Source organism: Elephas maximus, chromosome X (genome assembly GCF_024166365.1).
Source record: "Elephas maximus indicus isolate mEleMax1 chromosome X, mEleMax1 primary haplotype, whole genome shotgun sequence".
Taxonomy (NCBI): Eukaryota; Metazoa; Chordata; class Mammalia; order Proboscidea; family Elephantidae; genus Elephas; species Elephas maximus.
In genome coordinates this window covers 137,424,758-137,449,205 of record NC_064846.1, presented here as the reverse complement: position 1 = coordinate 137,449,205, position 24,448 = coordinate 137,424,758, and the positions used below count along the sequence as shown (strand labels likewise).

The following is a 24,448-nucleotide window of genomic DNA, read 5'->3' as shown; positions in this document are numbered from 1 at the left end:
TTAATTTCCACAAACTTAATAGATATGGACACGATCTTCCTTGTAAAAGATGGAAAATGGTGATATGGTACTAGGAATGCCCAGAAATGTAGGTGTATGTGTGCATCTTGATCTAATTAATAACTTTATTTTGAAAAATTGAAACATACATAATAATTGTAAGACTGGTACAATGAGCACTTATATACCCTTGATTTAGATTCATCACACACACAAAAAAATCAAACCTGTTGCCGTTGAGTCGATTTCGACTCATAGTGACCCTGTAGGACAGAGTAGAACTGCCCCATAGAGTTTCCAAAGAGCAGCTGATGGATTCGAACTGCTGACCTTTTTGATTAGCAGCCAAGCTCTTTACCATTACGCCACCAGGGCGCTGAATTCCTCTTACATTTCTCCCAAGAATAAATGCATTCTTTTATGTAAACACAATACATTTATCAAATTCAGGAAAATTATCATTGATACAGTATAATTATCTAATATACAGTCCGCCTTCAAATTTTATAAATTGTCCCAGTTTTTACCTTTATAGTAGTACTTCTCAAACGTTAGTATGTATCACAATTACCTGGAGAGTTTGTAAAAAACAGATTCCTGGGCCCCAATCCCAGAGATGCTGGTATATAAGATTTGGAGCAGAGCCCAAATATTTTTGTTTCTTACAAGCTTCCAAGAGTTTTGGTCAAAACGCTGCCAGCTTTATAACATCTCCCTGTATACTACCTCTCCAAATTCAGGTTCATACATTGCATGTCTCTTTAGTCTTCTTTAATCTGGAACAGTTCCTCAATCTTACCTTTCTTTGTTTTTCATGATATTGACATTTTTGAACAGAACAGGCTAGTTTTTTCCCCCGTAGAATGTCTTTCATTTTATCCAATGTTTTCTCATGACTAGATTTAGATAATGACCTTTTGGTAGAAATAGTACACAAGTGATGCTGATCAATTTTCCCATTATTGGTGATTTAACTTTAATCACTAGGTTAAGATAACGTCTACCAGATTTCTCCTCTGTAAAGGGGCCTCTTTTTGTCTTTGTAATTAGTAAGTACCCTGTGGGGAGATATTTTGATACTCTTCCTCAGCAAAGCTTTATTCATTCTATTAATGATTCGTACCTGAATTATTACTGTTGGTTGCTAAATACTGATTTTACAACTCCATCATTCCCTCTACATTTACTGGTTTTCATTTTTTGGTAACAAAGGAGCCTTCCCCTTTCTACCTTGTTTCCTCGTTTCTGTTTTATGGAATCAGTATGGATTGATAGTTTCTTATTTAATTCAATGGGTCATAATCCTTTGTTGTCATTATTTATTTTTATTTTTTATAATTTTTATTGTACTTTAAGTGAAAGTTTACAAATCAAGTCAGTCTCTCACATAAAAACTTAATATACACCTTGCTCCAGCAAAAATACATACTCCCAATTACACTCACCCTAATGAGACAGCCGTCTCTCTCCCTCCGCTCTCTGTTTTCATGTCCATTTTGTCAGCTTCTAACCCCCTCTACCCTCTCATGTCCCCTGCAGACAGGAGATGCCAACATAGTCTCAAGTGTCCACCTGATCCAAGAAGCTCACTCCTCACCAGCATCCCTCTCCAACCCATTGTCCAGTCCAATCCATGTCTGAAGAGTTGGCTTCGGGAACGGTTGCTGTCCTGGGCCAACAGAAGGTCTGGAGGCCATGACCACCGGGGTCCTTCTAGTCTCAGTCAGACCATTAAGTCTGGTCTTTTTACGAGAATTTGGGGTCTGCATCCCACTGCTCTCCTGCTCCCTCAGGGGTTCTCTGTTGTGTTCCCTGTCAGGGCAGTCATCGGTTTGATGCTCAAATTTTCTCTGATTTCACTGACTGGATGGGAGTGGTTTTTTTTTTTGTGTGTGTGTGGGTGAGCACCTTCAAGCTGGCTCCTGCATCTTTTTAGTTCCATCGGTGTTTGAACACTCAAAAACATAAATTGTGGAATATTTTATTTTATCATACATTTTGCCACCAAATACTTGCTAGGCCCTTTGAGTATATCTAGTACTTTCAGGTGTCAAGAGGTATGCAAGGGCAATATAAGACCTTCTGCCATCAAGGGACTAAAATATCTCTTAATATAGTACGACTCACCTAAATAAAGCAATTAGAGACTAATTTAAGATGGTATATAATCCAATTCTAAATTTATTATTTATTTCTAGTTTATTTATTTCCAGTAACCAGTTTCCCTCCAGTCAATTCCAAGTCAGCAATGGGTTTATTCCTATGAGACTATATAGGAGAAAGTCAATCAACAGGTTGTAGCTGAGATTTGCCTCTCTGCCTTCAGCGTGTGAAATGCAAACTTTAATATTGTTGTACAAAAATTTCAAGCCTCACAGTGTTGCATATCACATGAATTTGTGGAATGCTAACTGATTTAGTCCTTGTCTGGTCAATTTTGTGGTTATTCAGCTAATTTTGCAATCAGTTTTGTTTTATACGTTCCAACTTTTTATAGTCCAGTCAGCTAATACTATCTCAACTGTATACTCTATGTTTGCTACTCTTTTTCATCCATTTGTCTCTCTATGCTTCTTTCATACAATATTTGTCCTTTTACAGCTGACTAATTTCACTCAGCATAATGCCTTCCAGATTCATCCATGTTATGAGATGTTTCGTGGATTCATCATCATTCTTTATTGTTGTATAGTATTCCGTTGCATGAATATACCATAATTTGTTTATCCATTCATCCCTTGATGGGCACATAGATTGTTCCCATCTTTTTTGATACTGTGAACAGTGTTGCAATGAACATGGGTCTGCATACGTTTATTTGTATGACGGCTGTTACTTCTTTAGGATATATTCCAAGGAGTGAGATTGCTGGATCATATGGTAGTTCTATTTCTAGCTTTTTAAGGAAGCACCAAACCGATTTCCAAAATGGTTATATCATTTTATATTCCTACCAGCAGTGTATAAGTGTTCCAGTCTCTCCACATCCTTTCCAACATTTATTATTTTGTGTTTATTGGGTAATGCCAGCCTTGTTGGAGTGACATGGAATCTCATTGTAGTTTTGATTTGCATTTTGATTGGGAGCATTTCCTCATGTATCTGTTAGCTACCTGAATGTCTTCTTAAGTGAAGTGCCTGTTCATATCCTTTGCCCATTTTGTAACTGGGTTATTTGTCTTTCTGTAGTTGAGTTTTTGCAGCATCCTGTAGATTTTAGAGATCAGACGCTGATCAGAAATGTCATAGCTGAAAACTTTTTCCCACTCTGTACATAATCTTTTTACTCTTTTGGTGAAGTCTTTCGATGAGCATAAGTGTTTGATTTTTAGTTGCTCCCAGTTATCTAGTTTCTCTTCTGGTGTTTGTACATTGTTAGTTATGTTCTGTATTCTGTTTAAGCCATGTATTAGGGCTCCTAACATTGTCCCTTTTTTTTCTTCCATGGTCTTTATCGTTTTAGATTTTATATTTAGGTCTTTGATCCATTCTGAGGTATCTGTCTTGTTTCATTTTTTTGCAGGTGAATATCCAGTTATGCCAGCACCGTTTGTTAAAGAGACAGTTTTTTCCCCATTTAACAGACTTTAGGCCTTTGTCAAATATCAGCTGCTAATATGTGGATGAATTTATGTCTGGATTCTCAACTCTGTTCCATTGGTCTACATATAAATTATTGTACCAGAACCAGGCTGTTTTGACTACTGTGGCAGTATAATAGGTTCTAAAATCATGTAGTGTGAGGCCTCCCATGTCGTTCTTCTTCAGTAATGCTTTACTTATCCAGGACCTCTTCCCTTTCCATAGGAAGTTGGTGATTTGTGTCTCCATCTCATTAAAAAATGTCGTTGGAATTTGGATCAGGATTGCATTTTATCTGTAGATCGCTTTGGGTAGAATAGACATTTTCACAACGTTGAGTCATCCTATCCATGAGCAAGGTATGTTTTTCCACTTATGTAGTTCTCTCTTGATCTCCTGCAGTAGGATCTTATAGTTTTCTTTGTATAGGTCTTTTACGTCTCTGGTTAGATTTATTCCTAAGTATTTTATCTTCTTGGAGGCTATTGTAAATGGTATTGATTTGGTGATTTCCTCTTCGACATTCTCTTTGTTGGTGTAGAGGAGTCCAACTGATTTTTGTATGTTTATCTCGTATCCTGATACTTTCCTGATATCTTCCATTAGTTCCAATAGTTTTCTTGTGGATTCTTTGGGATTTTCTGTGAATAAGATTGTATCATCTGCAAATAGGAATGCTTTTACTTCTTCCTTACCAATTTGGATGCCTTTTATTTCTTTTTCTTGCCTAATTGCTTTGGCTAGGACTTCCAGCACAATATTGAATAAGAGTGGTGATAAAGGGCATCCTTGTCTGGTTCCCGTTCTCAAGGAGAATGCTTTCAGACTCTCTCCATTTAGGATTATGTTGACTGTTGGCTTTGTATAAATGCCCTTTATTGTGTTGAGGAATTTCTCTTTTAATCCTATTTTGCTGAGAGCTTTTATCACGAATCGGTGTTGGACTTTGTCAAATACCTTTGCTGCATCAATTGATAAGATCATGTGGTTCTTATCTTTTGTTTTATTTATGTGATGGATTACATTGGTTGTTTTCTAATGTTGAACCACCCCTGTATACCTGGTATGGATCTCACCTGGTCATTGTTAATTATTTTTTTGATATGTTGTTGAGTTTTATTGGCTAGAGTTTTGTTGAGGATTTTTGTGTCTCTGTTCATGAGGGATATTGGTCTGTAGTTTTCTTTTTTGTGGTGTCTTTACTTGGTTTTGGTATCAGGGTTATGCTGGATTCATAGAATGAGTTCAGGAGTGCTCCATTCTTTTCTATGCTCTGAAATACCTTCAGTATTACTGGTGTTAACTCTTCTCTGAAAGTTTGTTAGAATTCTCCAGTGAAGCCATCAGGGCCAGGGCTTTTTGTTGTTATTGTTGTTCGGAGATTTTTAATTACCTCGTCAATGTCTTCTTTTGTTATAGGTATATTTATTTGTTCTATCTCTGTGTTAGTTTAGGTAGGTAGTGTGTTTCTGGAAATTTGTGCATTTCCTCTAGGTTTTCAAATTTGTTGGAGTATAATTTTTCATAGTATTCTGTTATGATTCTTTTAATTTCAGTTGGGTGTGTTGTGATATAGCCCATCTCGTTTCTTATTCAGGTTATTTGCTTCCTCTTCTGTTTTTCTTTTGTCATTCTGGCCCATGGTTTATCAATTTTGTTGATTCTTTCCAAGAACCTGCTTTTGGTCTTGCTAACTCAATTGTTTTTCTATTCTCTATTTCATTTATTCCTGCTCTAATTTTTATTATTTCCTTTCTTCTGGTACCTGTGGGCTTCTTTTGCTGCTCTCTTCTATTTGTTCGAGTTGTATGGTGAATGTTTTGATTTTGGCCCTTTATGCTTTTTGGATGTGTGCATTTATTTGTATAATTGACCTCTGAGTACTGCTTTTGCTGTGTCCGAAAGATTATGGTAGGATGTGTTTTCATTCTCATTTGATTCGGTGAATTTCTTTATTCTGTCCTTAATTTCTTCTATAACCCAGTAGTTTTTGAGCAAGGTGTTGTTCGGTTTTCATGTATTTGATTTTTTTCCTCACTTTTTCTGTTACTGATATCTACTTTTATTGCTTTATGGTCAGAAAAGATGCTTTGTAGTATTTCAATGTTTTGGATTTTGTTAAAGCTTGCTTGGTGGCCTAATATGTGGTCTTTTCTGTAGAGTGTTCCACGTGTATTGGAAAAGAAAGTATATTTAGCTGCTGTTGAGTGGAGTGTTCTGTGTATGTCTATGAGGCCAAGTTAGTTGATCGTGGCATTTAGATCTCCCGTGTTTTCACTGAGCTTCTTTCTGAATGTTCTGTCCTTCACCGAAAATGGTGTGTTGAAGTCTACCATTATTGTAGAGCAGTCTATTTCTCTTTTCAATTCTTTTAGAGTTTGTTTTATGTATTATGGGGCCCAGTCGTTGGGTGCGTACTTATTATGATTATGTCCACCTGGTGTATTGGCCCTTTAATCATTACATAGTGTCCTTCCTTATCCTCTGTCCTGAATTTTGCTTTAAAGTCTATCTTGTCAGAGATTAGTATTGCCACTCCTGCTCTTTTTTGATTGTTTTTTGCTTGATATATATTTTTTCTCATTCTTCGAGTTTTAGTTTGTGTCACTGAGTCTAAGATATGTCTCTTGTAGGCAGCATATAGACAGATTGTGTTTTTTATCTATTATGCCACTCTGTGTCTCTTTATCGGTACACTTAGTCCATTAACATTCAGCATAATTATTGATAGATATGAGTTTAGTGCTGTCATTTTGATGTATTTTGTGTGTGTGTTGTTGTTGACAGTTTCTTTGTTCCACTTAATTTTCTATGCTGAGTTGTTTTTCTTTATGTATTTTCTTTTCAACTTTTTCATTCTTGTTGATTTTGTCTTTGCTGAGTCTTTATGTTTTTCTGGAAATCCTGGTGGCATAGTGGTTAAGTGCTATGGCTGCTAACCAAAGGGTCAGCAATTCGAATCTGCCAGGCGCTCCTTGGAAACTCTGTGGGGCAGTTCTACTCTGTCCTATAGGGTCGCTATAAGTTGGAATCAACTCGACAGCCCTGGGTTTGGTTTGGTGTTTGGTATGTTTTTCCTGTTTTTTTTTTATTTTGATGTGTAGGATTGTTAGTTTCCTTTGTGGTTACCTTAATATTTACCTCTATTTTTCTAAGTTTAAACCAATCTTTTATTTCTTGATATCACCTTGACTTCCTTTCCATATGAAAGTTTTATGACTACATTATTTAGTCCCTCTTTTTATTTTAATGTTGTCATCTTTTACCTATTGATGTCTCAGTTTCCCTATTTTCAGTATTTTAGCTTCGATTTATTTTTGTGACTTCCCTATCTGAGTTCATAGCTGGTTGTTCTGTCCTGTGTTCTAGTCTTGCGTTGTTATCTGATGTTATTGATTTTCTAACTAGAGGACTCTCGATAGTATTTCTTGTAATTTGGATTTGGTTTTTACAAATTCTCTGAATGTCTGTCTATCTGGAAATGCCCTAATTTTGCCATCATATTTGAGAGAGAGTTTTGCTGGATGTATAATTCTTGGCTGGCAATTTTTTTTCCTTCAAGGATTTTTATATGTCATCCCATTGCTTTCTTGCCTGCATGGTTTCTACTGAGTAGTCAGAGCTTAGTCTTTTTGGCTCTCCTTTGTATATGACTTTTTGTTTATCCCTAGCTGCTCTTAAAATTCTCTCTTTATCTTTGGTTTTGGCAAGTTTGATTATAATATGTCTTGGTGAGTTTCTTTTGGGATCTACTGTGTGTGGTGTTCAGTGAACTTCTTGGGTAAATATCTTCATCTTTCATGATATCAGGGATGTTTTCTGCCAACAAATCTTCAGCGATTCTCTCTGTATTTTCTGTAATCCCCCCTGTTCTGGTAATGTAGTTGTTCATCGGTTATTCCTCTTGGTAGAGTCTCACATAATTCTTAGAGTTACTTTATTATTGGCTTTTTTCTCCAATAAGTTGATGTCAAGTGCTTTACCTTCAATCTCGCTAATTTTGACTTCCATTGCCTCAATTCTACTCTTATGACTTTTTACTGAGTTATCTAATTCTGAAATTTTATTGTTAATCTTTTGAATTTCTGTTTGCTGTCTCTCTATGGATTCTTGCAGCCTGTTAAATTTGTCATTTTGCTTTTGTATAACCTTGTTAAGTTCCTCTGTTGCTTTGTGTGTGTGTTCCTTGGCTTGGTCTGTGTTTTGTCTGATCTCTTGAAGAGCTCTGTATGTTAATCTTTTGAAATTTTTCCTCCAGTAATTCCAAGACCTTGTCTTCCTCTGGGAGGTTTCTTGTTTCTTTGTTTTGGTTGCTTGCTGAAGCCATTATGGTCTGCCTTTTTATGTGACTTGCTATTGACTGTTGTCTCCAAGCCATCAATAAGTTATTATATTTATTTATTTTATGTTTGCTTACTGTGTCCTAGTTTCTTGTTTTGTTTTGATATGCCCAAATAGGCTGGTCGTGTGAGCTCTTCTGATTATTGGCATCTTTGATGCTGTCACGTCTTATCACCAGGTGTTTAGAGCTGTTACTAGGTATGTGAGCCCAGGAGTCCATTTAATTTTCTTGTGTGGATTCAGCTCAGGTGTCCAGGTTGTCAGTCACTAAGTGTGTGGTGCAGGCTTTCACCTACAGTCTTGGATGGGCAGGGGTGATTGGAGTAGGCACAAGTATCTGGCTGCAGTAGGGGGTCATGTGCTGAGCAAGGCAGGGGGATGAAATCTGCCCCTGAGTCCCTGGGTGGAAGGTATGTTCCTATTCCCGACAGCACATAGGTGGGTAGGTTTTACAGCTGGACTTTGGGCACCCAGTGTTGTTAGTTGTAAGGACTGGCAGGCACCACTTGTTCTCAAACCCCCGTCACAGGTGACTAGGTGGAGTGGGTGGAGCCACCCATCCTCAGGCCCATAAGGTGGGTAGGTGAGGACCCTGCTTAATGGGCAGGGCAGTGTCAAATGTCATGAATATTCCACTCCCCTTAGCTGTTGGAGTTGAAAAGAGGCTTTAGGTATTTACCCTGTTGTGAGGCCCTATGCTTTGAAATGGGCCCACACAGGTTTATGCAGGAGTAAAAGGCATTCAAAATCCATGGAACCCTTATGCCTGTGTCTGGGCAAAGGGGCTGTGCCTTCCCTGAGTTCCCGGCTTAGGGGAGCTGGCAGATTGTTTTTTCCTGTTTGTTAACTTTTTCCTTCTCCAAAACCAAGAGAATGACTTGGGGCACATGACAGGTCCTACTTCCGGCCCAGGGGTCGCAGCAATCACTGACACTGTACCTGGAGCCAGAACAGAGTGAGGAGGGGGCAGGTAAATGGGAGAGAGTTACTTCCCAAAGAGGGGAAGTGTTTTTTTGATCCTCATGGTAGGTTAGACTTTGTACTTATCTTTTGCCAGATCAGTGCTGCTTTTCCCTGGTTTCGGAGTCTTGAGCCAACTCTCTGCCAGTTGGTTTCTTCTGATGTGGAAAACATATCCTGAGCACTACTGCTTGCCTTAGCCTGCTTGTGCCAGCCAATACAGCCTGCAGAGAGCTGGCCAGGCCAGGTCTGGCAAATCCTCACTGCTTCTGAACTGTCTTTCCTTCCCTCTGCCACTCAGTCTGACTCTTCAACTTTGTCTTTGATGTTCAGGGCTCCTAGATTGTCATATATAATCAAATCACTTGTTTTTCCGAGTCTTTGTTGTACGAGGGACCACAGGAAGCATCTGACTACTCTGCCATCTTGGTCCCGTCTCCACTAATAAACTTTAGTTTCTATGTATTTGCCTTTTTTACATACTTCATATAAATGGGATCGTACAATATGTGTCCTTTTGTGACTAACGTATTTCACTTAGCATAGTGTTTTCAAGGTTCATCCATGTCGTAGCATGTATCAGGATTTCATTTCTCTTTATGGCAGTGTAATATTATATTGTAAGTTTATACTGCATTTTGTTTATCCGTTCATCTGTTGACGGGCATTTAGGTTATTTCTACCATTTGGCTATTGTAAATAGTGCTGCAATGAACATTGGTATACACATATCTGTGCTCCTGCTTCAATTCCTTTAGGTATATTATACCTAGGAGTAGAATTGCTAGGTCATATGGTAATTTTATTAACTTTTTGTGGAACCATCAATCTGTTTTCCACAGCTGTTGTTGTTAAACCCAAACCCAAACCCACTGCCGTCCATTCCAACTCATAGCAACCCTATAGGACAGAGTAGAACTGTCCCATAGAGTTTCCAAGGAGCACCTGGTGGATTTGAACTGCCAACCTTTTGGTTAGCAGTTGTAGCACTTAACTACTACACTACCAGGGTTTTCCTGTTGTTGTTAAAAAAAAAATTAAATCCGTTCTGACTCATAGCAACCCTATGTACAACAGAAAGAAACACTGCCTAGTTCTGTGCCATACTCACAATCTTTATTATGCTTGAGCCCATTATTGCACTCACTGTGTCAATTCATCTCATTGAGGGTCTTCCTCTTTTTCACTGACCTTCTACTTTACCAAACATGACGTCCTTCTCTAGGGACTGATCCCTCCTGATAACATGTCCAAAGTATGTGAGATGTAGTCTTGCCATCTTTGCTTCTAAGGAGCATTTCTTGTTGTCCTTCTTCCAAGACAGATTTGTTCGTTCTTTTAGCAGTTCATGGTATATTCAGTATTCTTCTCCAACACAATAATTCAAAGGCGTCTATTCTTCTTTGATCTTCATTATTCATTGTCCAGCTTTTGCATGCATTTGAGGCGATTGAAAACACCATGGCTTGGGTCAGGTGCGCCTTAGTCTTCATGGCGACATCTTTGCTTTTCAACACTTTAAGGAGGTCTTTTGCAGTAGATTTGCCCCATGCAATGAGTCTTTTGATTTCTTGATTGCTGCTTCCATGGCTGTTGATTTTGGATCCAAGTAAAATGAAATCCTTGACAACTTCATTATTTTCCTCATTTTTCATGATGTTGCTTATTGGTCCAGTTGTGATGATTTTTGCTTCCTGTATGTTGAGGTATAATCCATGCTGAAGGCTGTGGTCTTTGATCTTCATCAGCAAGTGCTTCGACTCCTCTTCACTTTCAGCAAGCAAGGTTGTGTCCTCTGCATAACACAGGTTGTTAATGAGTCTTCCTCTAATCCTGATGCCCCGTTCTTCTTCATATAGTCCAGATTCTCAGATTATTTGTTCAGCATACAGATTGAATAGGTATGGTGAAAGGATACAACCCTGATACATACCTTTCCTGACTTTAAACCACACATTATCCCCTTATTCTGTTCAAACGAGTGCCTCTTGATCTATGTACAGGTTCCTCAAGAACACAATTAAGTGTTCTGGAATTCTCATTCTTCGCAATGTTATCCATAATTTTTTATGATCCACACAGTCGAATGCCTTTACATAGTTAATAGAACACAGGTAAACATCTTTCTGGTATTCTTTGTTTTCACCCAGGATCCATCTGACATCAGCTATGATATCCCTGGTTCCGCGTCCTTTTCTGAATCTGGCTTCAGTTTCTGGCAGTTCCCTGTTGATATGCTGCTGCAGCCACTTTAGAACGATATTCAGCAAAATTTTTCTTGCGTGTGGTATTAATGATATTGTTTGATAATTTCCATATTTGGTAAGATCACCTTTCTTTGGAGTAGGCATAAATATGGAACTCTTCCAGTCGGTTGGCCAGGTAATGGTCTTCCAAATTTCTTGGCATAGACGAGTGAGCACTTCCCGTGCTGCATCTGTTTGGTGAAACATTTCAATTTGTATTCTGTTAATTCCTGGAGCCTTGTTTTTCTCCATTTCCTTCATTGCAGTTTTCCACAGTAGCTATACCATTATTATTATTATTATTATTATGTTTTTTTTTTTTTTTTTTAGGTGAAAGTTTACAGCAGAAATTATTTTCTTATTTAGAAATTTATACACAAATTGTTTTGTGACATTGGTTGCAAACCCCACAATGTGACAGCACTCTCCCCCTTTCCACCACAGGTTCCCTGGGTACAATTATCCAGTTTTCTTGTCCCTTCCTGCCTTCTCATTTTGCTTTCAGGCAGGAGTTGCCCATTTGGTCTCGTATATTTGATTGAACTAAGAAGCATTTTTCTCAGGTGTGTTATTGTTTGTTTTAGTTTAAAAAAAGAAAGAAAAGTATCATACCCATTGCCATCGAGTCAATTCCAGCTCATAGTGACCTTATACGACAGAGTAGAGCTGCCCCATAGGATTTCCACGGAGCGGCTGGTGGATTTGAACTGCTGACCTTTTCGTTAGCAGCTGAGCTCTTAACTACTAAGCCACTAGGGCAGTCTTTATTTTATATGCTTGTCTTTGTCTGAAAAGTGAGCTTCGGAAGCAGCTTCAGTTCTGAGTTAGCAGGGTGTCCAGGGGCCATAATTTCCAGTGTTCCTCCAGTGTCTGTCAGACCAGTAAGTCTGTTTGTGTGTGTGTGTGAATTTGAATTTCATACTCTGTTTTTCTCCCACTCTGTCCAGGACTCTCTTTTGTGATCCCTTTCAGAGAGATTGATGATGGTAGCCAGGAACCATCTAGTTCTCCTGGCCTCAGGCTTGTGGAGACTGTGGTTCATGCAGTCCTTTAGTCCTTTGGGCTAATATTTTCCTTGCGTCTCTGGTTTTCTTCATTCTCCTTTTCTCCAACCATGGTGGGATCAATAGATGTATCCTAGATGGCTGCTCACAAACTTTTAAGGCCCCAGATGCTACCACCAAAGTAGGATGTAGTATATTTTCTGTATGAATTATGTTATGCCAATTGACCTAGATGTCTCCAGAGACCACGGTCCACAGCCCTCAGCCCCAGCAACTGGGCCCCTCAAGGTGTTTGGATGTGTCTAGGAAACTTCTATGGCTTTGCCTTGGTCAGGTTGTGCTGACTTCCCCTATGTTTTGTGTTGTCTTTCCTTTCACCAAAGTTACCACTTGTCTACTTATCTAATTAGTGGATTTCCCCTGTCCACCCCTCCCTTCCCTAATAACCATCAAAGATTGTTTTTTTTTTCTGTGCATAAACCTCTTCTTGAGTTTTTATAATAGTGTTCTCATACAATATTTGTCCTTTTGTGATTGATTTATTTCACTCAGCATAATGCCCTCCAGATTCATCCACATGATGTCTCATGAATTCATCATTGTTCTTTATCATTGTTTAGCATTCCATTGTGTGTATATACTGTAATTTGTTTATCCATTCATCTTTTGATGGGCCCTTAGGTTGTTTCCATCTTTTTGCTATTGTAAATAATGCTGCAATGAACATGAACGTGCATATGTCTATTCATGTAACAGCTCTTTTTTCTCTAGGATATATTCCTAGGAGTTGGATTGCTAGATAGTATGGTATTTCTATTTCTAGCTTTTTAAGGAGTGCCATATCATTTTCCATAGTGGTTGTACCATTTTACCAGCAGTGCATAAGAGTTCCAATCTCCCTATAACCTCTCCATCATTTTTTCTTTTCTTTTTTTTTTTTCTAAACTAGTGCCAGTATTGTTGGGAGCTGTATCATTTTACAATCTCGCCAGCAATGCGCGAGGGTTCCAATTTTTCTACATCCTTACCCAACAGCTGTTGTTTTCTCTTTTGTTTTATTTTGTTTTTTGTCATAGCCACCTGAGTGGGGGTGAAGTGGTATGTCATTTTAGTTTTGATTTACATTTCCCTAATAAGTAATATGAGTTGGAATTGAGTCAATGGCAATGGCTTAGGTTTGTTTTTTTGGGCTTTATGAGTAATGATGTTCAGCGTCTTTTCATGTTTGTCAGCCATTTTTATTTCTTCTTTGGTGAAATGTCTATTAAAGTTCTTTATCCATTTTTTGATTGGATTGTTTGTCTTTTTGTTGCTAAATTGTAGGAATTCTTTATATATTTTGGGTATTAAATTCTTATTAGATATATTGTTCACTCAAATTATCTCACAATCTGTAGGTTTTCTCTTCACTTTATTCATAAAGTCCTTTGATGAACCACAGTTTTAAATTTTGATGACATCCACTTTATCTATTTTGTCTTTGGTTACTCGTACTTTTGGTGTTTTGTCTAAGAATTCATTGCTAAAAACTAGATCCTGAAACATTACCTCATGTTCTCTTTTTTTATTTTTAAAAATGAATTATTTTGCTGTTGTTGAGAATATACACAGCAGGACATACACTAATAATTTCTACATGTATAATTCAGTGACATTGATTACATTCTTCAAGCTGTGCAACGACCCTACATTTTCTTCTAAAAGTTTTATGGTTTTAGTTCTTACATTTAGGCTTTTGATACATTTTGAGTTAATCTTCATATACCATGTGACGTATGGGTCCGGCTTCATTGAATTCTTTATTTTTGTTATTTTACTTTTTCCTGTTCTAGAAACCTCTTAGATTGTTTTTCAAATATATTCTATCTCTTATAGTTTCTAATTCTCTCCTGAATTTTTGAATTTTGCCTTTATGTACTTGAACATTATAAACATAGTTGTTTTAAGACCCATGTCTGAAAATTTCAATATCTGAAGTCCTGTGGGTCTGTTTCTATTGTCTGTTGTTTTTGCTGGTTTTTAGTCATGAACAAGAGCCTGAATTATTCTTATTTGAGGACCCAGAATTCTGACAACAGCTTTAAATGAATCAGTTTCTATCTTGGAAAATTGCATGTGTCAAGAATGGATAAATGGGATCACAATGTAGTAGGGTCATGCTATAAAAAATTGCAGTACAACATAATGGTTAAAAGTGCAAGGCCTGAATTCATGCTGTGTCCAAATCCCATCTCCAGTACTTAATATATGTGTTGCTATCCTTGCTGTCAACTTGACAGCAACAGAATCCTTGCTAAGCCTCAGTTTCTTCATCTTTAAAGTGAAGTACTAACAATAGCTATCTCATATGGTTATTTTTAAGTATTAAAAGAAGTAATACATTAAACTATTTAGCCTAGTGCCTGGAGAGTATGTAATAAATGTTAACTATTATCAGTATTCTTAGATGTTCACAGAAGAGATAATCTTAACCTGGCTAGAATGTCCCAGAATAAAGATAATAATCTACAACAAAATAATGGACAAGTGTATTATCATGTAATGTTCTCTAATTATCTTATATACATTGCCACTTCTTGGTCTTCTTCCCTCATTTTTAACTCTATTCTCCTATATTAAACTTATTATGTATACAGTAATGCAGGCATCATATTTCAACTAAACCGATGGGCTTTTTTCCCTGACATAGAAGATACTTGTCGAGTAGTCTGAAAAGATCATTACCATTAAAATCTTTAGTTCACATGCCCTGTATCTTTTATATACAATGCTAAGAATCTTTAAGAGCTGTTTTATCTGAAGCCACTAAAGCAGTGGTTCTCAAACTTTAACATGCTTTAGAATCACCTGGAGAGCTTGTTATAGCACAAATTACTGGGCCCCATCCCAGAGTTTTCATCTCATAGGTCTGGAGTAAAAGTTGGGAATTTGCATTTCTACCAAGTGGGTTAGTGGGTTTTTTGGGTACCAAGTTGTCAGATAGTAAAGACATCAAATCACATAAGATATACAGCTTCGAATTTGATTGTGTTTTCTATTTTTAGTTGTGCCTCCTACCCATGAAAGTCAATTCCTTGAAATAACTTATGGGGGGGAAAAAAAGCCTTTTCATTTATATTTTATCTATAAATATGTGAGCCACTCCCTTACTGTGATTTTGCTTTTCTTGCTTTTAGGGTTAACCGTTTTGGGAGAACTAAGCTACCATTAAAATTCATTAGTGGTATAAATTTTCTAATATTTCAAAGAGATCCCTTTGCATTATTCATTAAACTGAATGGGTTAAGTGGGACTTTTTCTACAAATAATCTTTATAATAATAGGCCTTTCATAAAAGCAATCATGAATTCGCTCATCAGTACATCTTTTCTATTCATAATATGTCAAAATTTTAAAGTACATATGCAAATTTTAATGGCATTTTTTTCTCCTTAGTGATCATCTATCTCTTTAAAGGAAATATACATCACTCTTTAGATTCCTGATAATTTTACCTGATGTTGCCTCCTACCTCAATGACTCACACCAAGTATTACATGCCACTTCTTCTGACGAGTACCTGAAAGTTGAAGCAATTTTCACACATTCTGGACCATTCTTCCCTGCATAGGTTTTTAACACATTATGGACAGGAAACTACTTTGACTGATGAGAAAAGTCAGTGGGAGCATGTTCAAACCAAACGGCATTTATCCTCACCCTCCACCCACCTATTGCTGAGAATTCCCCATAAATGGCTTATATCATCCTGGGCCAGTTTATGGTGTAGCCTTGTTCTTGGCTAAATTCTTGAACACCAGTTCACCCACACACTTCCAGTCTTGTCTATCAGCTCTGGGCTCTGCTGTCCTCTTTCCCACTGCTATGCTCCACTTTATCTTTTTCCTCAAATAAAGCTAACATAAGAATTTTGTGTGTGGCAGACTTCCAAATCTTGGAAGTAATAAGGAAGGAGAATGATGATAACAGCACATCCCAGTACCACAAACAACTTACAACTGCTATAGAGTCGCTATGAGTCGGAATTGACTCAAGAGCAGTGGGTTTGGTTTAAGGTTGGTGCTCTCAATTCCTATGCTCCGTCACAGTGAATTTCTCTTCAGGCCTCCATCTGCCTCGACATTGCTTGGATCCTGGCTCCTTCCTCTCCTTTGCTTTCATCTCTATTCTCCTTCTCTTTGGCCTCCCTCAGACCACCTTAATCTGTCTTACTCTCTTACGCTAGGTAATTCAATTTTCTTTTGTAGCTCTCACCCAATTAAACTTTGAGCATGGGTCTTCACCTTTCTTCAATAAAAAGCTCATGGAAGTATTTTTTTGAAATAAAAGAACTTCTTCCTCTGAGGCAATTGGGTCATTTTCCTAGAGAAGAAGTGGCTGCAGTCAGTAATATTTTTAAGTGCCCTTTTTTTTTCCTTCCTGTTTTCCTTTTTTAAAGAAAAGACAATAAGGCTGCTTACCAATGAGAATATTTTGTGTATAGGCCCTTGGTCGGAAAGGAAAATTAAAGTGAATTAGGAAGTTCACTGACTAGTGTAGAAGTTGGATTCCTGGCCTTTCCTCTGCTTTTGTCTGGCAGTGTGGTCTTTAACAAGTCACCCAACAGCTCCTAGCCTGTGTTTCTTCCTTTGTAAGTTGAAGGAGTTAGGTCAGTATTTTTCAAGCTTGAGCAGAAGCCTAAACAAGCTAGATAAAAACAATTAATGGCTTCTGCTAAATCAGACCCATCCCCTTATTTCCTCTGTGGTCCCTCGGGCCACCTCAGACCACAGTTCTGAAAACACTGACCTAGACTATTTTAATCAATAGCTGCTTCCTGCTCTTCTGGAGCCTCTGACCAGAATTCACGATTTAGTATAAATGTCCCTTTTAAGTAGAATGAAGGTAGGCAGATGGAAGCCTATGAGAGTAACACCACATGGCCTGGCATAGCTAAGGAATTTTAGAACACTGTTTTCTGAAGTTTAGTTCAATTGTAAGTTGTTTGTGGCCCTGGCTAAGCTGTAACCAAATCTCCTCTCTCTTCACCCTTCTTATTCCCAATATTTAAAAGTCTGCCATATGTCTAGTCTATTTTAGAAAAGATATCCTTGTTGGAAAAAAGTTTTTCTGGAAAGAAACTGAGGATCATTTTGATTGAAATTTGACCTTCAGTGTTTGATGATAATTGATGAACATATTTCTTCTCAAGATTCCTGTACAATCAACAATATGTTTGAAGAAATCCTTTACATTAGCAAGTGACTCTGTGAAGAAAGCAGAAATAGTGGCTACTTGATTTTCATGCACCTTTGGAGGACAGTCCTCTGCATTTGCCAGAGGCCCATGGCAAGTGGGCATATTTGTGGATGGTTACTTCATGGGTTTAGGCACAACCTGGAAGTGAATTAATGCCCCCAGGGATAACCCTCAACTAATGGTGGGTAGGAGTAGGTAGATTAATGCCCCAGCCTCCCCATCCTTTGGTGGTATAATTTTGAGGTGTGCTCCTTGCAGTTCCTCATAGTATCCCCAGAGGGAGTGAGCCACATTTTTGTCCACAGCAGTTACCAAATGATTGGCACACATTTTATTTTCTTTCTTCCTTTCTCTGCCTTACTTTCCCTACTCCCTCACTTTTTCACCCTGGGTTTCCATCTCAAATAGTTATCTGTCCCCAACCCCTTGTCTCAGGGTCTACTTTTGGGGGAACCCAAATTAAAATAACTTCAAGTGCTGGTAGAATTTTGGTTACTTAGAATTTAATTCAACATACTCTGATTTAAAAGAGAAGCTTTTAAATTCTTCAGCCACTCTTTACATATGTGCTACTGTTTCACTAAATCACATTGTGTTCTTGATGATACAGGCTGATGAAGAGGAGAAAGGACTATTTTTAAAAAAAGAATTGGAAACTGGTATAGCTATGAATTATATGATTTTAAAATTTACCTTTTAAGGTCCTAGAGCCAGATGAGGATTTTTAATTTGATGAGAGTAAAAACGTGATGTGGCTTTATTTTTGCCAGTTAGCCGTTGCCCAACTGTGTCAAAACTCCTTTCCCATAAATCAGATACTGTATTTATTATAACATAGCCAGATTCCATAACTCTCATTTTACCTTATTCCTAAAAAAAAAAAAAAAAAAGAATCACTTCATTTCAGAGAGTTATTTCTTTCTCATTGTGAGGGGAGGGAATAACCTGTCTTCATGAACACTCCTCAAGAGACTTGTGACCCTTCTCCCCTCTGCATATTCTTCCAATATTGGCTGAGACAGTGGGGAGGTGTTGGCTTATGGTAAGGGTGGTACTTAACTGGTCCCCTTCTGTAGATCTTCCAGCTGGCCTCCATTGTTGGTAGCTTACAAACAGCTCCGTGAAATTAGAGTGTATCTTCAACCTTGGCCTTAAAATCCCATCCATATCTTGTTGAGGTATGTATGATTTACTCACGAATACATAAGAGTTGGCTGAAAATAAGTGGAATCACAAAATCAAAATCATCAAAAACCATGATAAAATAAGACTGTATTTGGTATTAGCGTGGAGAATTGCAAATAGGAAAAGATTAAATCCAGGATATTAAGAGATAAACAAATTTTATATGGATCATGGCAAATTATGGACAACATTGTGGAGAATGGGAATTTTAGAACTCTTTAACTGTGTTCATGAGGAACCTACCCTTAGACCAAGAGGCAGTTGTTTGAACAGAACAAGGGGATACCGTGTGGTTTAAAGTGAAGAAAGGTGTGTGTCAGTGTTGTATCCTTTCACCATACCTAGTCAATCTGAATGCTGAGCAAATAATCCAAGAAGCTGGACTATATGAAGAAGAGTGCGGCATTGCGACTGGAAGAAGACTCATTAACAACCTGCAACATGCCAGTGTCACAACCTTGCTTGCTGAAAGTGAAGAGGACTTGAAGCACTTACTGATGAAGATCAAATACCACAGCCTTCAGTATGGATTACACCTCAACATAAAGAAAACAAAAATCCTCACAACTGGACCAATAAGCAACATCATGATAAACAAGGAAAAGATTGAAGTTGTGAAGGATTTCATTTTACTTGGATCCACAACAACACCCATGGAAGCAGCAGTCAAGAAATCAAATGACACATTGCATAGGGCAAATCTGCTGCAAAAGATCTCTTTAAAGTGTTAAAAAGCAAAGATGTCAGGTTGAGGACTAAGGTGCTCCTGACCCAAGCCATGGTGTTTTCAATCACTTCATATGCGTGGGAAATAAGCTGGATGATGAATAAGGAAGATAGAAGAAGAATTGGTGCCTTTGAATTGTGGTGTCGGCGAAGACTGCCAGAAGAACAAACAAATCTGTCTTAGAAGAAATACAACCAGAATGTTCCTTAGAGGTGAGGATCGCGAGACTTTGACTTGCTTAATTTGAACACATCATCAGAAAAGACCAATCTCTAGAAAAAAACATAGTTTTTGGTAGAGGGCCAACGAAAATGAGGGAAACCCTCAATGAGATGGGTTGACACAACAGCTGCAACAATGGACTCAAACATACCAATGATCATGAAGATGGCAGAGGACCAGGCAACATTTTATTTTGTTGTACATAAGATTGCCATGAGTTGGAGCCAACTCGAGGGCTACTAACAGCAACAAGTGATTGGTTGGTAAGGGAAAGTGAAATATAAGAGGGATCCCGGGTTTCTGGACCAGGCAACTGGGCTGATAATATCACCTTCCTATCACTGACATTAGATCTGTTAAAAAGAGCCTAGTCAATAAATGGATTTATTTCAATGGTAGTTTTTGTATAATATTTATTAACAGCAGGAAAAATTATATAATTTGGGGTTGGGAGAAGAGAATATCAAAAGAGTATTTTAGTAAGTGTTGTTGCTGTTGTTGTCATGAGCCATCGAGTTGATTCCTACTCATAGCAACCCTGTATGACAGAGTAGAACTGCCCCATTGGATTTTCTAGGCTGTAATCTTTATGAGAGCAGATTGCCAGGTTTTTTCTCCCACAGAGCTGCTGACCAGTTCAAACCACTGACTTTAACCATTGCTTCACTGGGGCTCCCATGTTTTATGTGTTTTACCAAACCATTCTTTATTCATTCATCCATTTACTTATTAAATATTTATTGAACACCTTATATGTGTCAAGCTTTGCCCTAGGGCAGGGATTCAAATTAAAACATGAGTAAGGCAGTCTTTCTTCAAAAAGCCAGTGGGACTGATAGATTGATAGCTCATTATAATGCGCATAAATACATATAAATGTGTAAAGTGTATTGTGTGGAACACAGATGAGAAACACATAATCCAGAGTGGGAGAAGAACAGGGGATACTTTCTGAAGATGTACTGGGAAATTAGACTAGTGTTGCTGTGGTATAAATTTTGAGTCAGGGGTAGTGATGGATGAGGTTGAAGAGATAAACAGGTGAGGATCTTGTTTAACATGTTAAGGAATTTGGACATTATTCGGTAGGTGAGGGGACTTTAGACTTTATTTTGCAGGAAAGAAGGAATCAAATGGGAAGAAAAGGTCAAATTGGCTTATAGAAAGATCCCTTGATGGCTGTGTGGATGCTGTACTTGAAGAGGACAGGATTAGACACAAGGAGACCAGGTACATCTATAGCAGGTACACAAGGAGACCAGGTACGTCTAGGATCAAGGGGATGAAGGTCTAAACAAGGACAGTGGCAGCAGAAATAGTAAGCAGGATCTGGATTCAAGAAATGTTTAAAATGTAGATAAGCAAGACCTGTTGACTTTTGGAATGTGGAGGTCAAAATGAGGGGAAGAGTTAAGGATGACTTTAGGCTTTTACTTTGAGTGAATTCAATGGTAACATCTAAGATAGAGACGGGAATTACATCAATCAGGTATTGTTTCATAACAAATCATTCCACAACCCAGTGGCTTAAAGCAATACTTTCCTTTATGCTTCTGCCAGTGGTTGGGAGTTAATTATTCAAGGCTGAATTTGTTTCCACTTGGCTCCAAGTTTCAGATTGGGTCCAGCTCTTACCATCCTGACTCTCATTCTTCTTGGACCTATGAACTAGCCAAGGAACTTTTTTTCACTCAAGGACAGAAGCACAAGAACTCAAGTCCAACCACACAAGTACATGTCAAGTCACTGGTTGAGTTACATCTGCTAACATCTAGTTGACAAAAGCTAGTCGCCTGGATAAACCAAAAATCAAGGGAAGTATACTCAATCTCTACTGGGAGGAACTTCAAAGTTTGGAAGTTAGGAGGCTATAGCTGTACTTCAGAGGTGGTGAGAGTCCAGAGCAGTGGAAGCAAGAAAGGAGAGGAGATGATGGATTCAAGAAATGTTTAAGGCCTGACCTGAAGATTCTTGTGACATGGAGGACAGATTCAAGAAGAAGAGTCAAGGATGACTAGGCTTCTAGTTTGGCTGACTGGGATATAGAGCGAATAATGATGGCTTCGGTTTCAAAAATGCTGACTTTGAGATAGGATTACCGTATACTTTTTTTTTTTTTTTTTTTTTTTACCATGTAAGCCAGGATGATTTTGAGAATATAAAATAGTGCTATTAGTACCTTACCCGGACCACAGGAATAAACATGTCCTGGGACTGACCTTGGGAAAACTGGTTTATGGTCACCCTAGTGTAAGATGCCTTGAGTAATCAAGGTGAAGTTATTTAACATTGAGTTGATACTTGAGTGTGAAACTGTGGGGAGAGATCTGGTCTGGTGACGTAGGCTAGGGTGGGGAAGGCATAGACACCATCAGCTTAGGCAGAGTCATGGGAATTGGACCTGTATGGGTGTTTGGATTAGTGGTGGGAAGAAGAAAAAACTAGAGAGGAGATAGAGGTACAGAGCATATATTATTGGTTGTCAGGGATACTATGTTGGGCTACATGAGCAGTCAGGGTCCTGATGAAGAATGGGGACCTTGAGGACAGAGAGAAAGGGACATTAAAAAGGGGAAGCTTCCCCCTCTCTTTGACAGTAAATCGAGCCTAAAGGGCAGTTTTTAGAATAAAGGCCTGGTGATCTACTTCCAAAAAGTCAGCCGTTGAAAACCCCTTGGAGCACAGTTCTACTCTGACCCACATGGGGTTGTCATGAATCAGAATCGACTTGATGGCAACTGGTTTTTTTAAAAGGGAAGTTTCCACCATTTCCATCCACCTCTTTCCAAGGCACTTGCTATATTCCACACATGCAATCCACAATGAATCTATCCCTATGAACACTGTGGACAGCTTTAGCAGTAGATGGCTCCTGCGTCTTCCAAGCAAGCCTCCCAACTCCCTGCTGAGAGATACAGGCGCTGAAGGAAGCAGAAAAGCGAAAGTCTTCTTGATGCTTCCCAAACTTATTTAGCAGCTATGAAGAGATGAAGCTCCCTTCTTGTATTTTTCTTTTTTAAAACCTTGTATTTGCCTCTAAAGCCACATACTGTATTATTACCTTGAGTAAATGCTTTGGCTCCATTATGTGAACCCATTAATATGTCAACCCTGGATCAATCTGCCTTCTTCATATCCACATCCAAGAGGGCTGGAGAATATTACAGATTGCTGGTAAGACAAACTCATGATCCACAAATCAGCTAGGCCTCAGAATCACCTGTGACTTCTTTCCCTCATCTTTAGTCAGTTCCTGCAGCCAGTGCCCTTAATGACTCTTCCAAACAGACCCACTCTCCCCAAGCTTGCTCAGGCCCTTATATCCTTGCTCTCAGTAGACAGCCTCGCCTCTTTCAATATACATCCCTTCCATTAACTTATCCATGTTCACACTCAGTTGTAACTCCTCACCAGGTTTAGAGGATCAGAAGTCCTTCCTCCTTTTCAAATCCAGCACCTTCCACCTCTGTGTTCTTGATCTCACTCCCTCCATGACCTTGTTCCAGTAACATTCTTTTCTTTGTCTTAAGCTCTCCCATTTCATTTATACCTTTATCTTAGCCTATAAAGTCTAAAATACTTATACATCGCCCTTCAATATATTGTATAGTTTATCTCCTCCTCATATTATTGAAATGTTTATCTATGCTTGCTGTGTCCAACCCACCTTCCATTCACTTTTCAAATTGCTAAAATCTGTTACCCTGGTGGTGAAGTGGTTAAGAGCTCAGGCTGCCGACCAAAATTTTGACAGTTTGAATCCACCATGTGCTCCTTGGAAACCCTATGGGGCCGTTCTACTCTGTCCTATACGGTCACTATGAGTCGGAATCGGCTCGATGGCACACAACAACAATAATATTACCCCATTACTCTCCAGCAACTGCTCTAATGACATGAAATTGTCAAACACATAGAAAAATGTCAGCCCTTATCTTATTGTATCTGTTTCCTGTATTCGAACTTGTACCGAATTCCTTCTTCTTGAAACTTCCTGTTCCCTTGATCTTTGTAACACCAAAACACTCTTCCTTCACGCTTCTGATAACAGGATTCCCCTTCCTTTGTGGTTCTGGAGGAGTTGCCAATCATAGCATCTAGACACAGTGATTGGTCCAGGAATGGGTATGAGTCTTATACCTGGTCAATTAGAGTCTTCCCCAGGATTATTTTGTATTTGAAGTTAAGAAGAAAAAGCTCTATTCCTCCTGGTTATGGAGCTAAAAGAATGTGAGCCTGGAGCTGCCTGAGATCATGGTTCTAGCCTCAAAGGGCCACCCTGCCTGACAGAAAGAAGCCAACATATAAAGAGTCTGAGAAAAAAGGACTTGACAGTATTCAAATTCCTGGTTTAAATCATACCCAAATCCAACTCTGATTCTGACTGTCCTAATATGATTATGTGATCCATTAAATTCCCGTCTTTGATTTAGGCCAAATTCCTATTTGTTCTCTTCTTCTCAAGCTCTACATCCATCATCTACTCCGGCATTCTGTCCTCTTCTCATTCTATTGATTCTGTTCTACATATGCTCCTTTGGATGATTGCAACCAGACTCATGCTTTCAAACTTTTAACTATGTGCTGATGTCTTCCTTAAAAGCAGTGCTTTGCAGATGTGCATTCTGACATGTAATGGTAGACCTCTCCATGAGATGACATTTATAGTTTATCTTTGCTTTCCATTTCTGTAGTAATGAAGAGTTCATTAGTTTGGACCACGGTGGAATAAATCGAGCCATAATAAATGTTTCACAATTTGCAAAGCTGATTATATGTAGTATGTTTCATGCTGTATTATGTTTCTGATAGTCATAATCTTCCTCCCCACCACACACACACATACAGAAATTGACATTATAGTAACATTACATGCATAGCCTTCTTGGTCAGTGTCACTAGGAAGCTATAGTGAATGATCAAGTACATGCAACTAGTTAAGT

The 24,448-nt window shown here is 38.4% G+C and overlaps 1 protein-coding gene across 2 annotated transcripts in view; it reads left to right on the top strand.

Annotated features, from left to right (window-relative positions):
• SYTL5 (synaptotagmin like 5) overlaps positions 1-24,448 on the top strand; it is a 640,677-nt gene that overhangs the window by 40,461 nt on the left and 575,768 nt on the right. The gene's annotated exons all lie outside the window — the stretch shown is intronic.